This window comes from Lissotriton helveticus, chromosome 3_1, assembly GCF_964261635.1.
Source record: "Lissotriton helveticus chromosome 3_1, aLisHel1.1, whole genome shotgun sequence".
In the NCBI taxonomy this organism is placed as follows: domain Eukaryota; kingdom Metazoa; phylum Chordata; class Amphibia; order Caudata; family Salamandridae; genus Lissotriton; species Lissotriton helveticus.
In genome coordinates this window covers 1,111,210,770-1,111,218,759 of record NC_136061.1, presented here as the reverse complement: position 1 = coordinate 1,111,218,759, position 7,990 = coordinate 1,111,210,770, and positions in this window count along the sequence as shown.

Below are 7,990 nucleotides of genomic sequence, written 5' to 3'. Positions count from 1 at the left end.
TGAGTAAAGAGGGATGAAAGAGGGTAGATAAAAGTGAGTGAGGGTAAGACAAAGGGAGTGAGGAAGTGAGGGGATAGAGGTACTGAAGAAAAGAGTGACAGAAAGGGACTGAGTGAGGGAGCAAAGAAAGATAAGTGAGGGAGTGTGGCTGAGTTATAGGGAGTGAGCGTGACAGAAGAGGAGTGAGAGACTAAGAGGACGGAGAGAATGGGGGTAAGAGAGAGAAAGTGAGGGAAGGGGAGTGAGTAAGTAAGAGGACAGAGGGAGTGAGAGAAGGAGTTACTGAAGTGGAGTAAGGAGAGTAACAGAAGGAAAAAGAGTGAAGGAGCGAAGGAAGGGAAGAGAGAGGAAGGGAAGTAAAACAGGAGATCTGAAAGTAAGTCAGTGTGGGAGTGTGGCTGAGTTATAGGGAGTGAGCGTGACAGAAGAGGAGTTAGAGACTAAGAGGACAGAGAGAATGAGGCTAACAGAGAGAGAATGAGGGAAGGGGAGTGTAGAAGTAAGAGGACAGAGGGAGTAAGAGAAGGAGTTAGTGGAGTAAGGAGAGTAAGGGAAGGGAAAAGAGTGAAGGAGCGAAGGAAGGGAAGAGAGAGGAAGGAAAGTAAAGGAGAAGGTCTGAAAGAAGGTGAGTGTGGGAGGGGAGTGAGGAAAAGGGAAGTAAACATGGGGATGGGGAATAAGTGAGGGAAGCGCAATAAGGGAACTGGGGTGTGGGTGGGTGAGAGAAGAGTAGTGAGGTTAAGGAAAAGAGTGTTGAGAAAGTAAATTTTGTATGTCAAACTTACCTTATAAGTAATGCAAACTTAATTACATATTTTCAGTAAATTTAATATCTGTGAAAGAGAAAAAAAAGTAAGTTATAATATTTATAATATATATTTCACATTACAAGAGACAAAGCAGGAGATTAAAAGTCATAAAAGGGTAGTAAGAGATAAAGTAGGAGTGAAGGACTCAACGGGCACCAAAGTTATTCCCAATATAATGTTGCGGATTTCCTATGGTAGCTAGGTCCTAACTATAACTACCTACTGGCGACCGCCAGTAGGTAATATGTATGTATATATATATTTCTATATATATATATATATATATATATATATATTACCTACTGGCGGTCGCCAGTAGGTATATATAGTTAGGATTTTTTCTCTATGGGTTTTTTGAAAATTCTATGTCTAATAACTTTGGCGTTTGTGGACGGAATCGGCTGAAATTTTCAGGAAAATGGCACATTTTGTTTCTGAGCAGCCCTTGAAAATTTGGGGGGGGTTCGTCCAGTGGGGGCCGAGAAAAAAGGGGGGTCCCAAAACGTGTTTTTAACATTGAGTTTTCCATAGGGCGGTTGGCCTCACTTTTAGCCCGAACGGCTGAATGGATTTGCACGAAACTTGGCAAAATTGTAGGGACTGGTAGCCCGATGTGCCTTTTGTAGGTCTCAATATATGTGCTCCAGTGGATTTTGAGAAATTAACGTTTAAAAAAAGATATATATCTGTAACAGCGGACCGGTTAGCGCTCTGGTTCGCGGACTTTTCGCGCAACGGAGCTTTGTGAAGCGAAGCTGATTGGTTCTCCGGCGTCTGTCAACATTCCAAACAGTCCGTAGCGGCCGCCATCTTGTCTCTCGGTAGGATCGAGAGACAAGAGGAGGTCAAAACAAAGGGGGAAATAACTATAAGGGGGCATAGTAGATCCTCGCTGACCCCCTAGGTTTGATGTGGAGGTTTTAAAAGGGCCCCGCGGGGCAAAAAAAAAACAAAATAATAATAATCGAACGGCTGAATGGATTTGCACGAAACTTGGCAAAATATTAGGGACTGGTAGCCCGATGTGCCTTTGCTAGGTCTCAATATATGTGCTCCAGTGGATTTTGAGAAATTAACGTTGAAAAAAAGATATATATCTGTAACAGCGCACCGCTTCGCGTACTTTTCGCGTTACGGAGCTTTGCGAAGCTGATTGGTTCTCCGGCGTCTGTCAACATTCCAAACAGTCCGTAGCGGCCGCCATCTTGTCCCTCGGTAGGATTGAGAGACAAGAGGAGGCCAAAGCGAAGGGGGAAATGACCATAAGGGGGCATAGTAGATCATTCCTGACCTCTTAGGTTTGATGTACCATTTTGCCAAGTTTGGTGTAATTCCGTTCAGCCATTCAGGCTGTAGACGTATGTAAATGTCCTATGGAAAATTGCATGGGGAAAACACATTTGAAAGTGTTGAAATTTAGAACCAATTAAAATGTTACTTTGGTTTTGTATTTGTGTGTGATGAAAGTTAATTGGTTATGTATATATGTCAAATGAGAGGAAACCACAGCCATTTTGTGATACTACTGTCTGAGGTACATTTGTGAGGAATTTTTGGTGGTGAATTTCTGGTGTTTGATTTACACAGTACTAACACTTCTGCTACTTTTAAAAAGGTGAGTTGTTAATTTGTAAGGGGAACTATGTTGTACACTTGAAGATAATTTGAAAAATGTTTTCTGTTATTTATTTGCAGTCCTTCTGTTATACTAAATACTTGATGAAGTTAGTTTTATATTATGTATTACTAAAAACGATAAATGAAAGTGATTATTTTTTTCTGCAATTTACAGCAAGCAATTTCAAAATAAAATGGCTCACAATGAAGAGACTGTGGCAATTTCTTTTGAATTGTCCACTACATTGATTGAAATTGAGAGCACCAATAATGAAATATTGTCACAAGGAGGACATGACTTGTATGATTCCATTAGATTGATTGAAATGGACAGCACCAAGAATGAAATATTGTCACAAGGAGATGACTTGAATGATTCCACTACATTGATTGAAATTGAGAGCACCAATAATGAAATATTGTCACAAGGAGGAGATGGCTTGTATGATTCCATTAGATTGATTGAAATGGACAGCACCAATAATGAAATATTGTCACAAGGAGGAGATGACTTGAATGATTCCACTACATTGATTGAAATTGAGAGCACCAATAATGAAATATTGTCACGAGGAGATGACTTGAATGATTCCACTACATTGATTGAAATGGACAGCACCAATAATGAAATATTGTCAGAAGGAGGAGATGACTTGAATGATTTTTTTGATCAATCTCTTGATGGCGAATTTATCGAGTGTTTGGAGACCATAGAGTTACAAGAATCATCATTGCAGACTTTTAATGAGGAGATTCCAGATGAGATGATTGAAGAGGAAATTACTGATGAGGACATGTTACTAGTTGTTTCAAATTTAGAAAATTCTGAAGAATAAATTTATATTTAGAAATCAAAAATTGTTTGAGACATTATTTATTTTTATTTTTAATTTATGAGGTTGTAGCGAAGTGATTGTAGTATAAAATGAGACTTATAGTATAGAGTGCAACATTTTTATGTTACATGGTAAGTTTACTCATATTTACTTCCCTTCTGCCACTATATTATCTCCAATGTGTATTTGACATGTCTTCTTCATCTCCGGCCTCCTTTCTCTCACTGTGTGTCTCCGATGCATCTTATCGCTGGTATTTTGTGTAATTACAGAAGAGAGTAAAATAAAATAGTTCGGAACGTGAAAAGGGGGCAAAGTAGAGTACTCCTCACCCCCTAGGCCTTTTTAGGCGGTCCCAAAAGGATCAGTTTCTGCTTTCCTGAGAGATTATGGTATGAGTTCCATATACCACAATAACTTGCATTACAACATGCAAGATATCTATCTCCTATTACCAACTTTTGGAGATATTCGCGCTAAGCGCGAATATCTCCAAAAAGTAACACCTGCCCATAGCAGTTCTTAGCCATGTTATCCAATGGGAGGTGGATAACATGGCTAAGAGTATTAGCTCGGTAATGCATGAATATCGCTGACTTTTTAGCGATATTCATGCATTGCGGCCGTTTATTATCGCATTTGCGATAAACCTTGATAATAGTAAGGTTTATCTTCGATAATTTCTGACGATGCTTAGTGGTAAAAAATTGGTTGGTAAGCATCGTTAGCGATAAATATCGCTTAACTTTGGTAATATGCCCCAACGTCTGTTAACGTTCGATTCGAAGGAAATGAGGAAGTGTTGAAAAACATTGTCTGCGCCATCTTGCCTTTTTTGAAATGCCACACTTTTGTCGTGCACGGCAGCCATTTTAGATGTCTTGCCCAGACCCACTCTCTGCACGCTGTCGATTCGTAGCATGGCTCCTCACCCTCGTAAGCATCTCCCCCAGGCACTGGTCACCACCGCTCTCTGTCTTATGCATGGGCAATAAACCTTCCCCCATCTGCGCTGCTCTTCCCTGAGAATCACACTCTGTGCCCGCCCGACACCTCCCTTTCGCCCTATTCACTACCGCACCCTCTGACACTCCTCTTCCTCTGTGTCCGAATGTCCAGGCCGGTCCTAGGCTATCAGCTAGCCCTGCAGATGTAGTTTATGGCCCCAGCTGTAAAGAATCACCCCTCTTCAAAGGAGTTATAGTAGATCAAGGCCCACACCCGATGTGATCCGTCACAGCACACGCGTTCCTACTATCTGAAAACCATCCTGTATTGTGATTGGGGAGGGGACCGAGCCTGAAGCGGAAGATTCCAGGAATGACTCTTTGTACATCAAAGTTTTTACAATTATGTGTCACATTAAAAATATATAGCACTCCAACAAAGTAGTAGGAATATAAAACTTTAATAACATATAAATATATACAACAAAACAAAAACAGTAAAAACATTTAAACAACGAAGAGACCGTGGCAATTTCTTTTTAATTATCCAATAGATTTATTGAAATTGACAGCACCAATAATGAAATATTCTTGTCAGTAGCGGTCTGTTGTGCGAATAGTTCCAAGGCAGCAGAACGCGCTGAAATCTAGATGGCACGAAAGTGATGTCTAGTAAGTTGCCGCCCAGCAAAAAACGGCGTGGGGCGCCGCGGGGGTGAGTGAGTCCAGTAGGCACCACAGCTATTCTTACCGGCATTGCAGAATTACTGCTGGGGACAATGCCTGTGCTGTAGCAGGGTCACAGCAGAAACAAAAAGGATTCTGTTGAAGATGTTGTTGGTTTTCAATTTGAAAACAGTTCTGGTGTCAACTGCTATGCTAATGTAGTGGTTAATGTTTTGTTTTCTCTAGAAAATGTAAAAGAGGGGGAGGCAGTCCAAAGTTCCGTTAAAAGGGCAAAGGAAAGGATCGGTGGTTTGAACTATCAGTCAAAAAGGGGAGGGGGTGCAATAATTTTTCCTACCGGGTCACACTGTGCTTTCACCGGAAGTAAGGTCTGCAGGATTGTAGTAATTCAAAGTGAGGCTGGCGCCAGCATGGGAGCGCCGACGTCCCGCGGATACAGTTTCGTCACTCCACGGGCGATCATGGCAGTCATTCCCCATCGGGGGTCGGAGACTCCCGCGGCTCCTCTAGAATCTTCAAGGTCGTGGAGGACTACGGTGGTGGAGTCAACCAGTGACCGGGCCATTTCTTTATGTTGGGCCCGCTCTTGCCAGGTCGACCGCCATTTTGAGAGTTCGGCAGCTACCGGCGATCGCGGGGTCACATGAGCGGACGGGCTCCACCCTGCCGGGCGAGACGTTGCAGCATGGCCACAGTGGAAGAACCGTTATCTAGGTCGTTCCGAAACTGTGCAGCACTGTAGTTGTTAGGATGCCACCGCCTGGAGCGCTGAGGGTGCAGCTGGGAAGCCTCCACCTGGGGAGGCGGGAGAGGCCTGTTCGCACCGTCTCTCCCTCCCAGTGCACCCCACGGCGTCTCGCTTGAGATTTGTTATGGCCGGACCAGGCGATGAGGACGAGGGGGGGGTCGGAGGCATGTGCAAGACATCCCCCTCCAGTGTTGTCGCAGCCATTATAAAAGAAAGAAGTGTCCCGTCCGTCTTCGGGCCGGGCTTCCGGTGGATGTCGGCCGGACGCCCCTGGCTCTGGCCCCATGAACGGGTTTCTTGGTTTATCGGCTGCAGCCGGATCCCGTCGGCCTCGGCCCCCCGACCGTTGGTGGTCGGACCGGAAGAGCATGTGGCGGGACTACCTGCAACTCTCAAGGGCCACCGCGGCCGGACTGGGAGAGAGAGGGGAGGGTCGAGGAGACATTCCCCCCCCCCTGCAACTGTTCAGCGTTGTAAAGGCAATCCCCTGGCCGGGTCCCGCTGGTCTCGGCCTCTCCTCCGGCTACACCCTACGTTAGGATCTCCTGGCCGAGGCGTGGCAGCAGGACCTGCCTTATATGGGCTGCTCCCGGCTGGGCGTAGCCGGAACCCTGCCCCACCTTGGAAGTTTCCAGAGTGGGGGTGGATGTTCTACTGACTTGCATTTTCCCTAGTCTATCGATTTTTTTGGCGTGGCAGGCGGTGGGACAGCGAGGGGTGATTTGGTTTCTCTTACTGTTTTTCTGGTCTCTCACCACTGGCATATTTTAACGTTTTCTTGTTTCTAGGACATTAATAGGTTTTATCATTACGTTATGTTATCGTTTCTTTGTTCGTTGTTTAATAAAAGTTCATGTTCATCAGTGGCCTACTGATTTTCGTTTTCCTATTTTTTTCTTTCCAGGTTGTTTCATGGTAAAGTTTCTGTTAACAGGATACAGTGATCACTTCGTTATTATTGCATATGTCCTTTTCACTAGGGGTGCTCTCTGGTCGGGCCAGATGACGTATCTCTAGTAAATGGTCCGGGTGAAAAAGGTGCATCAATCAGTGGGGAGTAGATAGGCATGACAGATTACAACGGGGGAGAACGGTCCGCATTACGTACCCTTTCACTACTTGCAAAGATTTTCCTACGTTTATTTGCAAACAGGGAATACCTCCAAAAAGAACTAATTCCCAAACAGTCAATGTTCGGACAATCAATCAATCAATGAGGAATGAAATAGGTACGACGTGTTAAAGGCTTGCGTTACCTACCCTTCACTATCTGCAAAGGGAGATAGAATATTCCTATTCTTCCTCGTTTGCAGGTAGAGAAGATCGTTAAGAGAATTAACTTCGAACAATTCAATGCTCGATTGAAACAATCAACAAGGGGTACTGTGAACACAAATGAACGCCGCTTATATACATACGCATTGCTATTTTCAACAGGTTGTTCCTAATGTTTCTATTTTAGCGAGGTCAAAAGAGATCCCATTAGTGGCCTACTGATTTTGCTCGATTCCTTTTGTTTTTTTACACGATTTTTCGCTATCTGCAAAGACTAAACAGAGTATTGCGACTCTGTGCTTGTTTGTAAATAGAGAATGAACCAAAGAGAACAATCAATCAAATGGAGAGAGAAGCAGGCACGACGGATTACAAAGGGGGAAAGGGCTGCGTTAACTACCCTTCACTATCTGCAAAGAGAGAGTACTCCTAATAGAAATGAGGGGTGGGGGGCAGCAATCAAAGCAGATCAGTGTGCATAAACACGAAAAAAAAAATTCTTACCACGTACTTGACATTCGACAGCTTATGATATTTGCTATTAAAAAACCATTGAAATTCACTGAAAAAACCATAGGTTATAGACCATATATAGTTAGGAATTAGCATTTACAAAACCTTGAAAATTCACTGAAAAAACCATAGGTTATAGACCATATATAGTTAGGAATTAGCATTTAAAAAACCTTATTTTACTCACACAAAACCATTGAAATTCCATATATAGTTAGTTGCACTAACTATATATTGCGCACCCGCAATCCACTGCTGATGATGTCACATATTACATCATTCATGACATGGTCAGTGACATCACTGATGACAACATCCAGTGACTATGTTTCTGTAAAGTTAAAATATGTCTTACATATTGAAGAATGAGTGGATGTATAAGTGTCTGGACGAAGGATTTAGTAGGTGCATGACTGAATGTATGAGTGAGTGATTAAATGTGTCTCACTGAGTGCATGGGTTAGTGACTAAACTGTCTTAATTTGTGCATCATTATGTCTGTTGTTCTGTAAACTGCTGCATGTGTTGATCAGTAGCTATATGAGTAACTATATGGGT